Here is a 15,935-nt window from a genome sequence, read left to right as displayed (position 1 = left end):
GACACTCTAATTGACAATTCTTTTCCTATTTTTTCCTTCTCTTTCCCTCCCCATTCTCTCTCTTTCTCTGCTATTTATTTGTACACTGGACCCCTTAGTCCATTCATCTGAAGAAGTGGGTTGTGCCCACAAAAGCTCATGATACAATCTACATCTTTTTGTTAGTCTCTAAGGTGCTGCAGGACCATTAGCTATTTTTAAGTTGTGTCATTTCATGATCATTTATACCCCTGGGGCCTTCAACTTTCAAATTCTCAACCAGTTCCTTCCTGTTTGTTAAAATAAAATCTAGAACAGCCTCCCTTCAGTAGCTCTTTCCATCTTCTGGAATAAAAAAATGTTTCCAATACATTCCAAGAGCTTGTTGATTAAACTATGTCCTGCTGTGTTATTTTCCTAGCAGATATCTGGATAGTAGAAATCCTCCATTACCACCAAGTCCTGTGCTTTGGATGAATTTGTTAGATATTCCAAAATAGCCTCATCCACCTCTTCTACCTTGTTAGGTGGTCTGTAGAAGATGCCTACAATGACATGACCCTTGTTTTTTTACTCCTTTTATCCTTATATTGTACCTCTCTCCCCATCTCTACTACAGTCCTTTGGATTTGTCCTAGGGCCAACTATGTCTCTTACAGTGTTTTTAGAACATGTAACATAATGGGATTTGGGATAGGGCACTGCTGCACTACAAATAATAAATAAAAGAGGAACAACCACTGATTTGCACAAAACCATAGAGTTTAATTGCTTCAGTTTAGACAATGGTTCATACACAGTAAGAAGGCACAAGCATTAAAATTGCACTGGAAGGCTGGCAACTGTTTGCTATTAATACTAATAGATTAATTAGATGATAAATTTGAGACATTGCTGCCTGGAAAATTTTGCTTCCTGAACCTACGCACTGAAACTCAACAGGATGAACGAAAGCCTGGTTGTCAATGGTTACACTGTAGATTTTTCAAGAAAGAAGTTACGGGGGGAAAAGATATTTAGATAGAAATATGTTAAATAGTAGTTAAATTCACATTGCAAGTGTTAATGGATTGAAGAGTTAACTGAATGCCTCTAATGTTTTAAAGCAGACCAGATGGATAAAGCTATTTTTGTATTGTAGCAATAAGTTATGGCATGAAGATCTGCTGGATTAAAATGTCCTTTTGGGCCTTTCTTGAGCTATACTACTTAAAATTAAGGATCTGGGGACTATTTAAGCCCTATGGATTTTTTTTCTTCTGAGATACCCATTTTGGCTAGAATAGTCAAATTCTGTGAACATATGAAAAGTTTGAACAACAATACTGATCTACAGAGAACTCACTATTGGAAAACGGACACAAGGCAGGCAAAGGAAACATCTAAACGCTTGGTAAAGGACTTTAAAGCTTCATAATATTGACTCAGTTCATGTGGGAACTTTAGATGCTGCTTAGGCTAATTGGCAACAGAGAATGATGGAGTGGAGTAGTTTGAAAATACTGTCAGTATGACTGCAAAACAAAGCACCAGCAATATCTACAAAGAGCAGTCATATTTCACTTATCAGAAGCAGTGGATCGTCTGTCCAATCAACGGCAGAGTGCGTCTGTTGCAAATTGGGCTTGATTGCCAGGAATGGATTCATAAACTGTAAATGTAAGATTTTCATTTCCGAGGGCCAATCCTGCTGCCACTGAATTCTCCAATGGGACTGAAATTCAAAAGGCACAGGACCCACTAACCCTCACATGGTTCTTTGCAAAATTAGGGCCTTGAATTGTAAGCTTATTGAAGCATGGACCATGCCTTCTTACCGGTCTGTAAAGCCCCTAGCATACTAGTACTTCTTGATACCACATTTTACCCAGTAAAAACAGTTATGGAGTTGGTTTAAACTAGAGTGAGCTTGTATTGAAAATACTAATGAAAAATCTTTATTCTTGAATAGTAAAGCATCCAAAAACTTCCCCTTTAGAACTGGGATGCCTGATGATCAGCTGCTTTCTCCAAATATTAAGCTGCTGCTTGGCTAATAAAATATTTGCCTGCCTATATCCTTTATTCAGCATTGCATTAAAAAAGAAACCAGATGAAGATGGAGAAATACCTATGCAAATATTTGAAGTATTGGTGAAAAGTTCAGAGTTTTGGCTCTGATTGCTAAATCATTAGTTTTTAATAACTCAAGGATAGCAGTAGAACAGATGAACAGGTAGGAAGAAATAAAATGTTTGAAGCTGCTTGTGTTTTTAAAAAAAACAAATATATTCTCTTTATGACTGCAGAAGTTACTTGCATATGTCTTAGCAAATTGTGCTAAAGCTGGAGGCAAGCCATTTAAATCTGATGTTTGGATGTTGTGCATAGGGAGGATTCTCATGGTTAAGGAGGGTCTCATGAGTAGGGCCCTTCCAAATTCACAGTCCATTTGAATCAGTTTCACGGTCATAGGATTTTAAAATATTTAAATAGGCATTTTCCCCAGTGTTGTAACTGGAGGGGTCCTGACCCAAAAAGAAGTGGTGGGTTGGGGGTCACAAGGTTTTTGTAGGGATGGTTGCAGTACTACTATCTTTACTTGTGTGCTGCTGCTGGTGATGATACTGCCTTCAGAGATGGGCAGATGGAGAGCAACGGCTGCTGGCCAGGAGCCCAGCTGTGAAGGCAGATCTGCTGCTAGCAGCAGTGCAGAAGTAAGGATGGCACGGTATGATATTGCCATCCTTATTTCTGCCTGCAGAGTTTGGCCCTCAGTCAGCAGTCACTGCTTTCTTGCCTCACAGCTCTGAAGGAAACAGTGCAGATATAAGGATGGCACGGTTTGGCATTGCCAGCTTTCTCTGTTGCTGCTGGCAGGGCACTGACTTTAGAGCTGGGCACCTAACCTACAGCTGCCACTTTCTGGCTGCCCAGCTCTGAATGCAGGCGCTTCTGTAAACAGGCTACATTAAAGGGCTGAGAAGAATTATGCTTGTTATTCCTCCATCCTGTCATGAAATGCCTTCTCACTGGTCCTTTCCAATTTAATTACATTTTACAAAAAACAAATGAAAAAGTGTGTGTGTGTGTGAATGAGTGTGAGAGAGACAGAGAGATCAGTTTTCCAAAATCTCTGTTCCCATTCCCAAACGTTACCTGTAAAGAACAGAGATCATAACACCAAAGTCCTTCATAATAGGTCCAAATGAGTTAAGTAAGAAGGAGGGAATCAGTGTCTAACATTAGGTTGGCAATATAATTGGGTACCCAGGCCAAAATTCCAAATCAGTTTGATGGGAGTAGGCTCAGGCTGTTAATGATGCTGCTTTTCAGGTTTGCATATAATATCTGTACTTTCAATTAGGAGCGCAAATGATTCTTTGTGGTGCAGTTACACTTGTGCTACTGTAATTGTATGACCAATTGTGGGGGAAGAGTGGGACTTTTCAGATATCTGACACTGGTGCAGTTTTTCTGCAGGTGGAGACTACTGATTTATCAACAGTAATCCTTTGCCCTCTGGATCTCCAAGTTCAGATTCTACTTAGCTCACACGTGGAAATCAATTTAATGTTCTTATCTTAATCCCTCTTGGACAATAGTCTACATTTTAAAACTCATGTTCAGTTTGATACTTTGTTTCTTGCCGATTCAACATTGGGAAAGCAGGTGAGATATAGATTACGGCTGAAGTTGGGGAGGGATATCTTCATACACTTGTCCTTTCCATGACTGACTCTAGTCCTTTGCTTTTATGATCACCAAATTCATACGCTTTAAAAAAAGAAGTTAACATAAGGTCCCTGTCAACCAATTGTAATGAGCGTTAGTATTTTGATACATGAAGCAGCTGGTATCTCTTACTAATATTTCGTTAATATGAATACCAATTATAAATATTATCTCTGTGCACTTTGTGAATTCACAACTGGAAGAGCAGATCTAAGAAAGCATTTTAAATGCTAGCATTTCCTGATATCTCATACTGTGCCTTTTGCTATGACAGTTAAGTGGGAAGCTCTATACATACTATGTGTATCTATTACAGGCTAGGCAGAGTGCACCATCTATCACAGAGCTTGCTAGATACTTCCCATTATAAGTCACTATTTTCAGTGGCTTATAATTTTATCAGACGTTAATGGTTTTGGCTGAAACTTTCCATATTGAGTGTTTGTCTCAAGCTAAATTTTTCTGGAAAATTTAAGTCAAAAGGGCACAACTATTTCCAAGATTGAGGCTAGGGAAAAATAAATTGTTTTAGTAATTCAGCTCCTCCTCATATCTGTCTCTCACACCTTTCCCTCCGGTCTCCCATGCTCACTGGTTTCCAGTCCCAATATTCTTCTTTGGGCTTCTCAGACTATCTCTGTTCCCTCCCTTCACAGCTCCTCGTCTCCGTTTTTCCCTCAGTCAGTACTAGTTCTTCCCTGTTAAAGTGTAGTGAACTTTTCTTTGGCCAAGTCATAAGCCTTTGAGTAATTGTAGTTTACACATGCTCAGTAGGGATGTCTTGGATTTTTAACACCTAAATTCCCCTCAAGAATTCCAGCCATACTGTACGTTCCAGCTTGGGGCTGAGCAGGACCTTACTTGCAATTGCAGCTCTGGGGTACTGCAGGCTGGGCCATGTATGGACTCCTGAGCTGAAATCAGGAAACTAGTCTCCCCTGTTCGCTCAGTGCTCCCTGCTGCTGTTGACCCAACAGCACCCTGGGCTTGTCTCTCCTATTCTCTCAGTGACCCCTCCTGGGCTCCAGAAGCATGGAGGATGAAACTGTCTGATTCAGATGCAGAGGGGACAAGAGTTTTTTATGGGGAGGAGTAGTGGGGCTAGAAATAATAGATTGAAATAAGGACCCCATGGGTGGTTAAGGATGGTTAAGGGCTGACACTGGAGGCAGGAAAGAGGGGGAGAGAATGGGAACTTGGTGGGGAGGGGAGATTGGGACTAGTTGGGCAAGGAGATTGCAAGCTGAGGAAGGAAATGGGAGGAGTCAGGGAGCAGCCAATAGATGTGTGTGGCGGGTGGGAGACAATTGGGCCGGGCAAGGAGACTGGGACTGAAGATGGGATTGGGGCACAGATTTGAAAAGGAGCCAGAGAACAGGGAAGAACTGGGGCTGACTGGGCAAAGAGATGGAGACAAGGAGCTGTGAGGGGAGGGAACTGAGAGAGTTTGAGAAGCCCAGAGAAGATTGTGTCTGGAAGCCAGAGAGGATGGAAAATATGGTGGAATGGGTGAGAGCAAGGACATTGATATGGGGATGAGAATCCTGAAGAGCTGGTCAGGTGAGGAGAATGGGACTGGGATGAGGAGCGAGGGATGGACAAGAGACAGGACTAGGATATGGACACTTTGTGGCAGAAAGGATCATGCTTGGGCACAGTGGATAGAAGAACATGTGTCACTAGAGCACATGCTCCTCCATAGCTTGACATGGAAACCTAGATTCCTGTGTCTGTCCATTCTTCTGCTATTGACATAGATGTATCAACTCCACTGACACAATGAATTTCATCCTTTCCTAGTGCCGGTCTACACTGAAGATGACAACCTTTCAGCTATTAGTTAATCTGTTAGCTCCAATGGCAGAGGTCTGTAGGGGGGAGTTGAAGATTCCAATACAGCAGAGGACCCTGGGTTTGAACCTACACAATGTTGTTGTTCCCCCTCTCCAGTTTGCTTTAAAAAACTAGTGTATACATACCATGGCCAGACACACACACACATCCACACACCCACACTCACTATATATATATATACATAAATCAACATTAAAAGGTCGTTATAAAGATTGCAAAGTCAAACATCTACAAGTTAGTAAGTGCCAGAAATAAGTTTGTCCTTGAAACCTTAATTTGCATCCCTTGTTCCTAATCATAATCATATTTTCCCCCACGTGATTCCTTCCTTATTCAGTGCAACCTTGATAATGTTTATTTAATGTGTTTTTGTGGGTAAAATTTGTATACAATGATAAAACATTGCTGTTACCCTTTGGTAGACCATGAAATTAGTGTTCTAATAGCACCTATGTTTCTCCTTTAAATTTTATTAACACAATTGTGCAGGCCTGCCGACGGGAGTGGGGATGAGGAGGGCAAATGGGGCAACTGCGCCGGGACTTGGCCATTCAAAAGGGCCTGTTACTTCCATCTGCTGCCACTGCTATTGCAGTGACACTCAGAGCCCTGGGCCCTTTAAATGACCGCTGGAGCACCATGCAACATGCTCTGGGTAGCTTTGAGGGAGGGGAAGGTGTGCGTTACAGTCTGGGTAGCACTGAGAGCAGGCTGTCCCTCCCTGTCCTGCGTCTTCCAGGAGCATGGAGCCAGGCCCCCTCTTCCACCTTGCCCAGGGGTCTGGTGAGGCTGTCAGCTCCCTTGCAGTTGTGTAAATATTTCATTTTCTTCTAAGAGAAGAACCAAACAGAAAAGATCCCTTTCTCCTTATTGTTGTTCTCAGCAGTGGGCCTCTGTTTAAAAGATCCGCATGTTCCCCTCTTCAATTTGCAATTTACTTACTGTAAAGGTGTATGCTTTTGTTTGTTGCCACTTGAAAAACAAATACAGAGGTGTTAGAAATATTGTCACTGTTGTCTAAAGAAGGCTATCTCAGCATTTCCAGAAGGAGATGGGAACAGCAGGAGTTCTTCAAATATAACTTTAATTACAATAGCCAAGTAACTCAGCATAAATAGAGCATAAGTTACTACTCCCTGTGTCTGATGCACCTGCCAAGAGGAATTTCAAACTTTTTTGGATATGTGTCTAATAACTGGTGTCATTCCCTAAAGGCCCAAGCCTTCTGCTCCATAGCTTCTTCCTCTTATTTACTCCTGGTTGGACTACTAACCAACATAACAAATGCTCTACAATTAAAAATGTATATAATGAAATAAGATTAATGAAACACTTTATAAAACCGCTTTCTCAGTGACAAGGCTAAGTGCTGCAGTTCACAAGTTTTGAACTTGGAAAGTCACAAAATAAATCATTTCTGTTTACTCATGCTGGGTGTATGTAGCTCACATAGTAACAATGATTTTCAACAGATAGGCAGATTCAGTGCAACTGGAACAAAGGAACTAGCAGATGGCATTGCCTGCGATTCTTTGTCAGTGTTAAATTTTTTTTTTATTTTGATTTGTATACGTTTTCAAGACTATTCATGACTATATCAAAAATGTGAAATTTATAAAAATATTTTACTGGAAATGCCTAGTTGCTTTGAACTCATGAGTAGCATACTTTGTAATTTTCAAGGCCAGTTTTAGCACAGCTATAAGCTTGAATGGAGTCTCACAATATGGAGTTTTCTCCCTCCTTCCCAGTCCATTTTCACTGATTGTTGAGGCTATTCCAGGAACATCTCCCAGGCACGGTATTGTAGAATTTCCTGTGGGCGTGTGATAGTCTTCCACTGCTCCTGTTATTTCTGTAGGAGTGTTGGGCAGCAGTTTCAGATCATTATGGTGGATAGTATGCCAGTCTGAAAATCAACTTCTAATCCCAGACACATGTTATCAATGGCACTGCTCTCCTGAGTAAGGATGGCAGAATTAGGTCCTAGCTATTGGGCATTGAATGTATGGTCTGAAGGTGTTAACATAACCCCGTCGCTATCCAACATTAAACAAAGGTAGAGATTTGATATACAGAGACTTCAGCCTGGTTAGTGCCATGGCAAACACACCAGGGAAAAAAAGCTTGTATTATAGATCAGAAAAGAAGGAAAAACAGTGAAAACAGTTGAAAAAGTATTAAATAAGGCGTTCATTTTAAACAGCTTCTCTTATTCATGGTCACTTTAGCTGGAGAGAGTTTTTAGAAGAAAAATGTCCAGTTCTTTGACAGTCTCTTACATGGTAACTGTCCTTCTGGGCAAAAGAAAAGTTAGTTCAGATGACTGGAATTGCTTCTGTTGTTGAAGTCCAATCATGTTACATCTCAAGAGCCGGCAGGGTGCTGAAGGTCTCCGGATCCCTCTTTCTGGCCTAATCTGCTCAAGTTATCTCTGGGATTGGAACAAAGATGATGTGGGAACCAATGAGATGGTGGCGGAGGTAGCCATCTTACTCTGTTCCTTCTATCTCTCCCTACTCTCTGGCAAAGTCACTCTTTGTTTAAGAACCCCAAAAGAGAGTATGAGTGGACTAACCAATCCCCTATTTTGTTCACTATTTGGGCCTAATATCTAACACACTAGTTATGGTTCATTAATTTATGGTACTACATCTTCTGTTGTTACCACACAGCCTGATTCCAAAGCAGTCCTTGAATCAAAGGAGTGTGGACTTTTTTGAGGAGACTAATTTAGTCCTCTGTCTCCTTTTCCCACCAATATTTGTTGTTATAGGTTATTATGACAACTGATGAACTCACAAATTCATAATTAAGGTGAATTTGTAGGTCAAATTATCACAACAGTGTTCATTGCCATATTTCTGGAGAAGCTTACAGTAGATACTATTAAAAAGTTGGCATTTACTAACTATTCCCCCTAGCCAGTTCGCAGCCACTGGAAACTCGTAGAAACTGCAAGGTAAGTGTTCTCAAAGGAACAACACACATACCAGCTTCTTTGGTTCAGCTGAGGATCAGCTCCAATATAACACCACAGCACTGAGGTACAGATATAGTGAAAACAATTACAAATGTACTATTAAAGGCTAAGGTCAGGGCCACACTATAGCCAAAGGTCAGCTTAAGGTTTACAATTCCAGCTATTTAAAAAAAACATAGCTAGAGTTGACATAGGCGCCATCCTCACAGTGGGAGGTCGATGGGAGAAATACTCCTTTCAACTTCCCTTACTCCTTGTGAGAAGTAGGAGTTCTGGCACTGATGTGGGCAGCCCCAGCATTCGATATAATGGATCTTTACTAGACCCACTAAATCAAACTCTGGAAGATCAACTGTTACAGCACGGATCTTCTGGGAAGCGAAGACGTGGCCGAAGATCCAGCAGAGAGTGAATAAGGACAATGAAGGAAACGGAAATGTTGTCTTCACATCCTCATGTTTTCATCATATGCACCCAGGCTTCCACTGTGTGGGCTTAGATATGAACCAAGGCAGAGAGCTTGCTGAATATACATCCTTTTGTCAAAATCTGCTTGTCAGTCCTGCTCTGATTGAGACTTTAAAAAGTATTTTCCAGTGTATTTGTGCATACTTCCTTGACTAGCACCTATACATACATCTTGCTGTGATTATGTGGACCAGTATGACCTAAGCTTTTACTAGATACTTCATATGACACTTTTTGGATACATTCTATTAAAGCAATGTGGTGGGCAAGGTGAGTTTGTCAGGCCTGTGTGGAGTTAGTGTTGCAGAACAGTGAGCTCTTTACTGGTGGCACTGAAGAGGTATTAGGCTCACAGCCTCTTGTTAGTAGTAATGAAAAACATGCATGGCGCTATGTCTTCTGTCTGAACTGTTTTGTCAGTCATCCTTGCTTCTTCATTCACTGCCTACCCACACCATATGCTCCCTTCTCCACATTTTTCAGGATTCAGGGAGAATAGGTTCATCAATGGCTATTAGTCACAATGAGAGAGGATGGTATCCTTAGCGTCTGTTTGCCAGAAGCTGGGAATGGGTGACAAGAGGGATCACTTGATGATTGCCTCTTCTGGACATTCTCTCTGAGGCACCTGGCACTGGCCACTGTTGGTAGACAGGATACTGGGCTGGATGGACCTTTGGTCTGACCATGGCCATTCTTATGTTTTGCAGGAAAACTGTAGCCCTTTTGCACAAGCCAGCTATTAGAAAGTCATGGGCATAAGGGCACATTGTTCTCCTCCTGAATTAAACTGTCAACGTTAGCCTGCTAGCAATAGTCACTTTGCAAAAGAAACCAGTGGTTTCATTTGGGGTAGGGTGGGGATCCAAATTTAAGTCTGGAAAACACCTTGCAACCTGACTTCATATTCAAATCCTGAACTTTAAACTGCAATCTTTAAAAGTTATCAACAATCTGTTCTAGAATGTCTATAACAGCGGCACCATCTGGTGGATCACAAGAGCTGTAAGGCTTATTCCTAGGGGGACCATATTTCTCTATGTTCAATATGGGACACCCTGGAGTGGGGGAAGAGAGGAGCCACTGGCTCTCGGGGTCCAGGGGCTGACCCTCCAATCCTCGGCAGCTCCTCGCCCACCCTGTACCACTGCAGGGATGACGTTCAGCCCCACAGCATGCAAAGAGGGAGGGAGAGGGGATCAACTGGTGCTCAGGGCTCCAGGCCCACAGTGAAAGGGGGGGAGAAATGGGACAGGGCGGGTGCTGAGTCCCATTGTGAGGACCTCCCGGAAATGGGGCATCAGCCCTGTGGGGGCAAAAAGGCTTCAGCCCCGCAGCAAGGGCCACGTGAGAATGGGGCTGTGGCCAGTGGTGGGGGAGCTAGAGAAAGGGGTTTCAGCCCTGGGGTGGGAACGCCGACAGTCGAGGCTTCAGCCCCATGTTCTGAAAAGGCTGGCAGACTTCCCCCCTTCTTTAGGGTGCACAGGAAGGGAAGATACTCCTACCTGGTTTCTTTCTATGTTTCTCCCTCTGCACCCTGCCAGACTCCAGACACCACGTGCAGGCCCTGCTTTACTGCCAGTCACAAACAGGAGGCTGCTGTGGCGGTGCTGAGTGGGAAACTCATGGACTAGCAGGGGACATGCAAATATGAGACATTTTGCCCCTTTTTAAAAAAAAAAAGTCAGGAAGCCTAGAAGACATCTTAAATACGGGGCAGTCCCAGTACAAACAGGTTGGATGGTCACCCTACTTATTCCTGCCCTAGCATGTGGGATGCTGACAAGGCAGAGGGAGTGTAAACCAGGGGTGGCAATAATTTCTGACCAGGGGTCACTTCAGAAATTTTTGAAGTGGGCTCAGGCCAGAAGGGGCAGGGCCTCAGGTGAAAGGGGCAGGGCCAAGACACTTCCATACTTCCCTGCCCATAGACCCTGATTGGTCTGTGGGTGGGGCAATGAGTGAAGTCTTTATCTTGCCCCACCCTCAGAGATAACCCCTGGGGCCCTTCTAGGTGTCTGTACCCCTTGTGGTAGAAGGAGACTTTGTGTGCTACCCCCCCAGGTCCATTAGGTCCTGGAGGTGAGGGGAGCACATGAAGTCTGGCTCTGCCTTCCAAGGGATCACCATGTTTAGAGTCGTCTGCCAGCTGAGCAGTGGAGAATTTGGAGAAGGTCCAAAGAAGAGCAACAAAAATAATTAAAGTTCTAGAAAACATGATCTGTGAGGGAAGGCGGAAGGAATTGGGCTTGTTTAGTTTAGAAATGGGAAGACTGGGAGGGGACATGATAGCAGCTTTCGAGTACCTAAAAGAGGTACAAGAAGGAAGGAGAAAATTTTTTCTCCTTGGCTTCTGAGGATAGGACAAGAAGCAATGGGCTCAAACTGCAGCAAGGGAGGTTTGGTTGGACATTAAGAAAAACTTCCTTTCAGGGTGGTAAAACACTGGAATAAGTTGTCTAGGGAGGTTGTGGAATCTCCATCACTGGAGATATTTAAGAGCAGGTTAGACAGACATCTATCAGGGATGGTCTAGACCGTGCTTGGTCCTGCCTTGCGGGCAGGGGACTAGACTTGATGATCTCTTGAGGTCCCTTCCAGTTCTAGTATTCTATGATTCTATGATTGGTGGGCCCTTTCACTCACCTCTGGTGTAAACGAGTCTCTTCATCCCCTTGAAAGGTCTTGACTTAGCAGAGGCTGTTTGGGGAGCACTGCTTGTATTGCCAGGCCAGGCCCTGCATTGACACTTTGAGATCAGTGTTCCTCTTTCCATGTTCTGCCAGAGAACAGAGCAAGGTATTAGGATTAGATGCTGTGTGTAGGGATGTCAGACCAGCTGAAAGATCACACAAACACAGTGACCAGTGTCAATTTGGGGTTCACAGCAGGAGATGCCATCTAACTTACAGCTTTCCTGGTTTTGTGTTGTTTACAGTAAGGAATCAGAGTAGGATGAGGAGGCTGAAGGGAGAAGCAGTGAGGAGATCAAGGAAGAGCAAGAATTAGTGAGAGACAAAGTGCGAGAAGAAAAGAAATAGGCAAGTGTGAGGAAGGGAGTCGAGGGACAAAAGCAAGGTCAGAAGGAAGTGGAGAATGGATGGGAGAGAGACTGAGAGGTAGGAGGGGGAGAAAGGCAAAGAGTTTAAGTCATGTGTGAGGAGACAGAACAATAATCAGGGAAGGGAGTAAGAAAGGAACAGTCTAAAATAATGGCTATTCCTCTAGAATGGGAACAACGATGATAGAGCCTCGTTGAGGGATTCTTGTAAGTGAGGGAAGATGAGTATAGAACGGTGGTTTTCAGCCTGTGGTCTGATGGCCCCTGGGGGTTCTCTGACAATGTCTAAGGTTTCCAAAGGGGTCTGCAACTCCATTTGAAATGTTTTAGCAGTCTACAAATGAAAAACAGATTGAAAACCACTGGGTTAGAATGAACTGTCGGGGGCTGGCTCCTGAGAGACGACAGTGCTGTGCTATGGAAGTTAGCACAGCCATGCGAGTGCTATCTACAAGGAAGAGCAGACAATGCTGAGAACTAGTCGGTTGCCTACCCATGGGCTTGATATAGCCTTTTGGAAAGTGGTACAGAAAAGACATGGCTTTAAAGCCTCCATTTTATAGATAAAACATGTTACCTGTTAATAAAGCTGGGTGTGAAACTGGAGCCCTTTTGTAAAAATCAACCGCTCCCACTCTGAGAAAGCAAAGTTACACTGGTTTTACTTTAAATTGGTTTAAATATAGATGTAGTTAACCAAGAGCAAAGGAGAGTACAAACACTTAATCCAATTTATACCAGCTTAAATTGATTTATATGAATATAAGAATGGTCATACTGAGTCAGACTAAAGATCCATCTAGCCCAGTATCCTGCCTGCCAACAGTGGCCAATACCAGATGCCCCAGAGGGAGGGAACACAAACAGGTAATCCTCACGTGATCCCTCCCCTGCCACCCACTTCCACAGAAACAGAGGCTAATAGCCATTGATGTACCTAACCTCCATCAATGGTTCTAGTTCTAATCTAGTTCTTTCTTGAACCCTGTTAAAGTTCTAGCCTTCACTGCATCCTCTGGCAAGGAGTTCCACGGGTTGACTGTGCACTGAGGGTGTGTCTAGACTACATGCCTCCATCGACGGAGGCATGTAGATTAGACAGATCGGCAGAGGGAAATGAAGCCGCGATTAAAATATTCGCAGCTTCATTTAAATTTAAATGGCTGCCCCGCTCTGCCGATCAGCTGTTTGTTGGCAGATCGGGGCAGTCTGGACGCGCCGCATTGACAAAGAAGCCTTTCTTGATCGGTGCAGGTATGCCTCGTGAAACCAGGTTTACCTGCGCTGATCAAGAAAAGCTTCTTTGTCGACGCGGCGCGTCCAGACTGCCCCGATCTGCCGACAAACAGCTGATCAGCAGAGCGGGGCAGCCATTTAAATTTAAATGAAGCCGCGATTATTTTAATCGCGGCTTCATTTCCCTCTGCCGATCTGTCTAATCTACATGCCTCCGTCGACGGAGGCATGTAGTTTAGACGTACCCTGAGTGAAGAAAAACTTCCTTTTGTTTGTTTTAAACCTGCTGCCTATTAATTTCATTTGGTGACCCCTAGTTCTTATATTGTGGAAGTAAGTAAATAACTTTTCCTTATTCACTTTTTCCATACCAGTCATGATTTTATAGACCTCGATCATATCCCCCCTTAGTCTCCTCTTTTCTAAGATGAAAAGTCCAAGTCTTTTTAATCTCTCTTCATATGGGACCCATTCCAAACCTCTAATAATTTTTGTTGCCTTTTCTGAACCTTTTCTAATGCCATAAAACTTTGCATAACCCATGGGTTATCTACGCTAAAACACAGTAGTTCTGCAATTTCCCATTTGAGTTTTCTCAGAACTCTTGGGTGAATGCCATCTGGTCCTGGTGTCTTGTTACTGTTAAGTTTATCAATTCGTTCCAAAACTTCTTCTAATGATACCTCAATCTGGGACAATTATTCAGATTTGTCACCTAAAAAGAATGGCTCAGGTTTGGGAATCTCCCCAATATCCTCAGCCGTGAAGACTGAAGCAAATAATTCATTTAGCTTCTCCGTTGTGACTTTATCATCTTTGAGGGCTCCTTAGGTATCTCAATTGTCCAAGGGTCCCACTGGTTGTTTAGCCGACTTCTTGCTTCCAATGTACTTAAAAACATTTTACTATTACTGTGACAGACCAGGCCAGGTCTGGGCACCATTGAGGGTGTCAGCTCAGGGCAAATTGCTCAAAACCAGGGCTGCTTACAGCCCTTGACTGGAGATCTTTCCCAAAATAGACCACAACCCAGTCGCACAGAGTGCTTCAGCTGCCAATCTGGCCAGCAGAAAGCCTCATGAGCACCCGCAGACACTCCAGCTCTCCCTGTGACACAATCTGCCCCAGGCCTTACACACAGGTGAGAGGTTGTAAAACCCAATCTCACCAACTCCGAACAAATCCTCCCGGTCCCAAAGAACCAGCCACAGTCCCCAGTCAATTTATACTTTAGATCTTACCCACAAGAGCATGCTGAACCAGTCCTTTAGAATCTAAAATCTAAAGGTTTATTAATAAAAGAAAGAAAAGGCTGAGAGTAAGATTGTTAAAGAGAATATGTTACATACATATATTATCACTTTAATAATTTGTCACTATTTATCTGTCTGCCATTTCCTGATGTGTTAGACTCTTTTTCATTTGATTGTGTCTCATTTGATCTGACCCATGCTTCCATCCTCTCCTCCTGAATAGAATATAGAGCATCTCTATTAATAGAACCTCCCCTAATAGATGTCCCTATCCGATCCATATGCTCCTCCGCACCTGTCAGCTTTCACCCAGTCCTTAGTTTAAAAACTATTCTACAACCTTTTTGATGTTAAGTGTCGGCAGTCTGGTTCAATTTGGTTTAGGTGGAGCCCATCCTTCCTGTATACTTACTTACTTACTGCCCGTTACGCCAATGGCGCATAGGGCAGCAACAAAGTCCTTCCACTTCTGTCGGTCACAGGCCAAAGCGCCTATTGTTCCCCAAGTGTGATGATGGTCTTTTAATTCTTGTATAGGCTCCCCCTATCCCAAATGTTTCCCCGGTTCCTAATAAATCTAAACCCCTCCTCTCTATACCATCATTTCATCCACACATTAGGACTCCAAAGCTCTACCTGCCTACCTAGCCCTGCGCATGGAACTGGAAGCATTTCAGAGAACGCTACCATAGAGGTCCTGGATTTCAATCTCTTTCCTAGCCGCCTAAATTTGGCCTCCAGAACCTCTCTCTTATCCTTCCCTATGTCACTGGTACCTACATGTACCATGACCACCGGCTCCTCCCCAGCACTTCACATTAGACTATCTAGATGTCTCGAGAGATCCACAACCTTTGCACCAGGCAGGCAAGTCACCATACAGTTCTGCCGATCATCACAAACCCAACTATCTATGTTTCTAATGATCGGTTCCCCCATTACTAATACCTGCCTTTTCCTAATGACTGGAGTTCCCTTCCCCAGAGATGTATTCTCAGTGTGAGAGGATACCATAACATCCTCTGGCAGGAGGATCCCAACTGTGGGATCATTTCCCTCTGCTCCAGTTGAATGTTCTCCTTCCTTTAGCCTTTCATCCTCTTTAACAGCAAAGGGGCTGTCTGACTGGAGGTGAGACAGTTCTACAGCATCCCAGAAAGCCTCATTTATGTACTTCTCCGCCTCCCTTAGCTCCTCCAATTCAGCCACCCTGGCCTCCAAAGCTCGTACGTGGTCTCTGAGGGCCAGGATCTCCTTGCACCGAATGCACACATACGCCACCTGTCCATAGGGCAGGTAATCATACATGCTACATTGAGTGAAATAAACAGGATAGCCCCCACTCTGCTGCTGGGCTTCTGCCTGCATTCTCCTCTTCAGATACTTA

At 43.5% G+C, this 15,935-nt stretch overlaps 1 long non-coding RNA gene across 1 annotated transcript in view; it reads right to left on the bottom strand.

Moving 5' to 3' along the window:
• Positions 1-6,806: 6,806 nt before the first annotated feature.
• Positions 6,807-15,935, bottom strand: part of LOC112545192 (uncharacterized) — a 59,244-nt gene continuing 50,115 nt past the window's right edge. The window contains exons 3-4 of the long non-coding RNA XR_012901108.1: positions 11,645-11,777; positions 6,807-7,402 (exon numbers count right to left, since the gene is read on the bottom strand). This is a non-coding gene — a long non-coding RNA (uncharacterized LOC112545192). The remainder of the gene's footprint in view (positions 7,403-11,644; positions 11,778-15,935) is intronic.

This window comes from Pelodiscus sinensis, chromosome 2 (assembly GCF_049634645.1).
Source record: "Pelodiscus sinensis isolate JC-2024 chromosome 2, ASM4963464v1, whole genome shotgun sequence".
Taxonomy (NCBI): Eukaryota; Metazoa; Chordata; order Testudines; family Trionychidae; genus Pelodiscus; species Pelodiscus sinensis.
The sequence above is the reverse complement of the archived record's forward strand: the minus strand, read 5'-3'. Positions and strand labels throughout refer to the sequence as shown.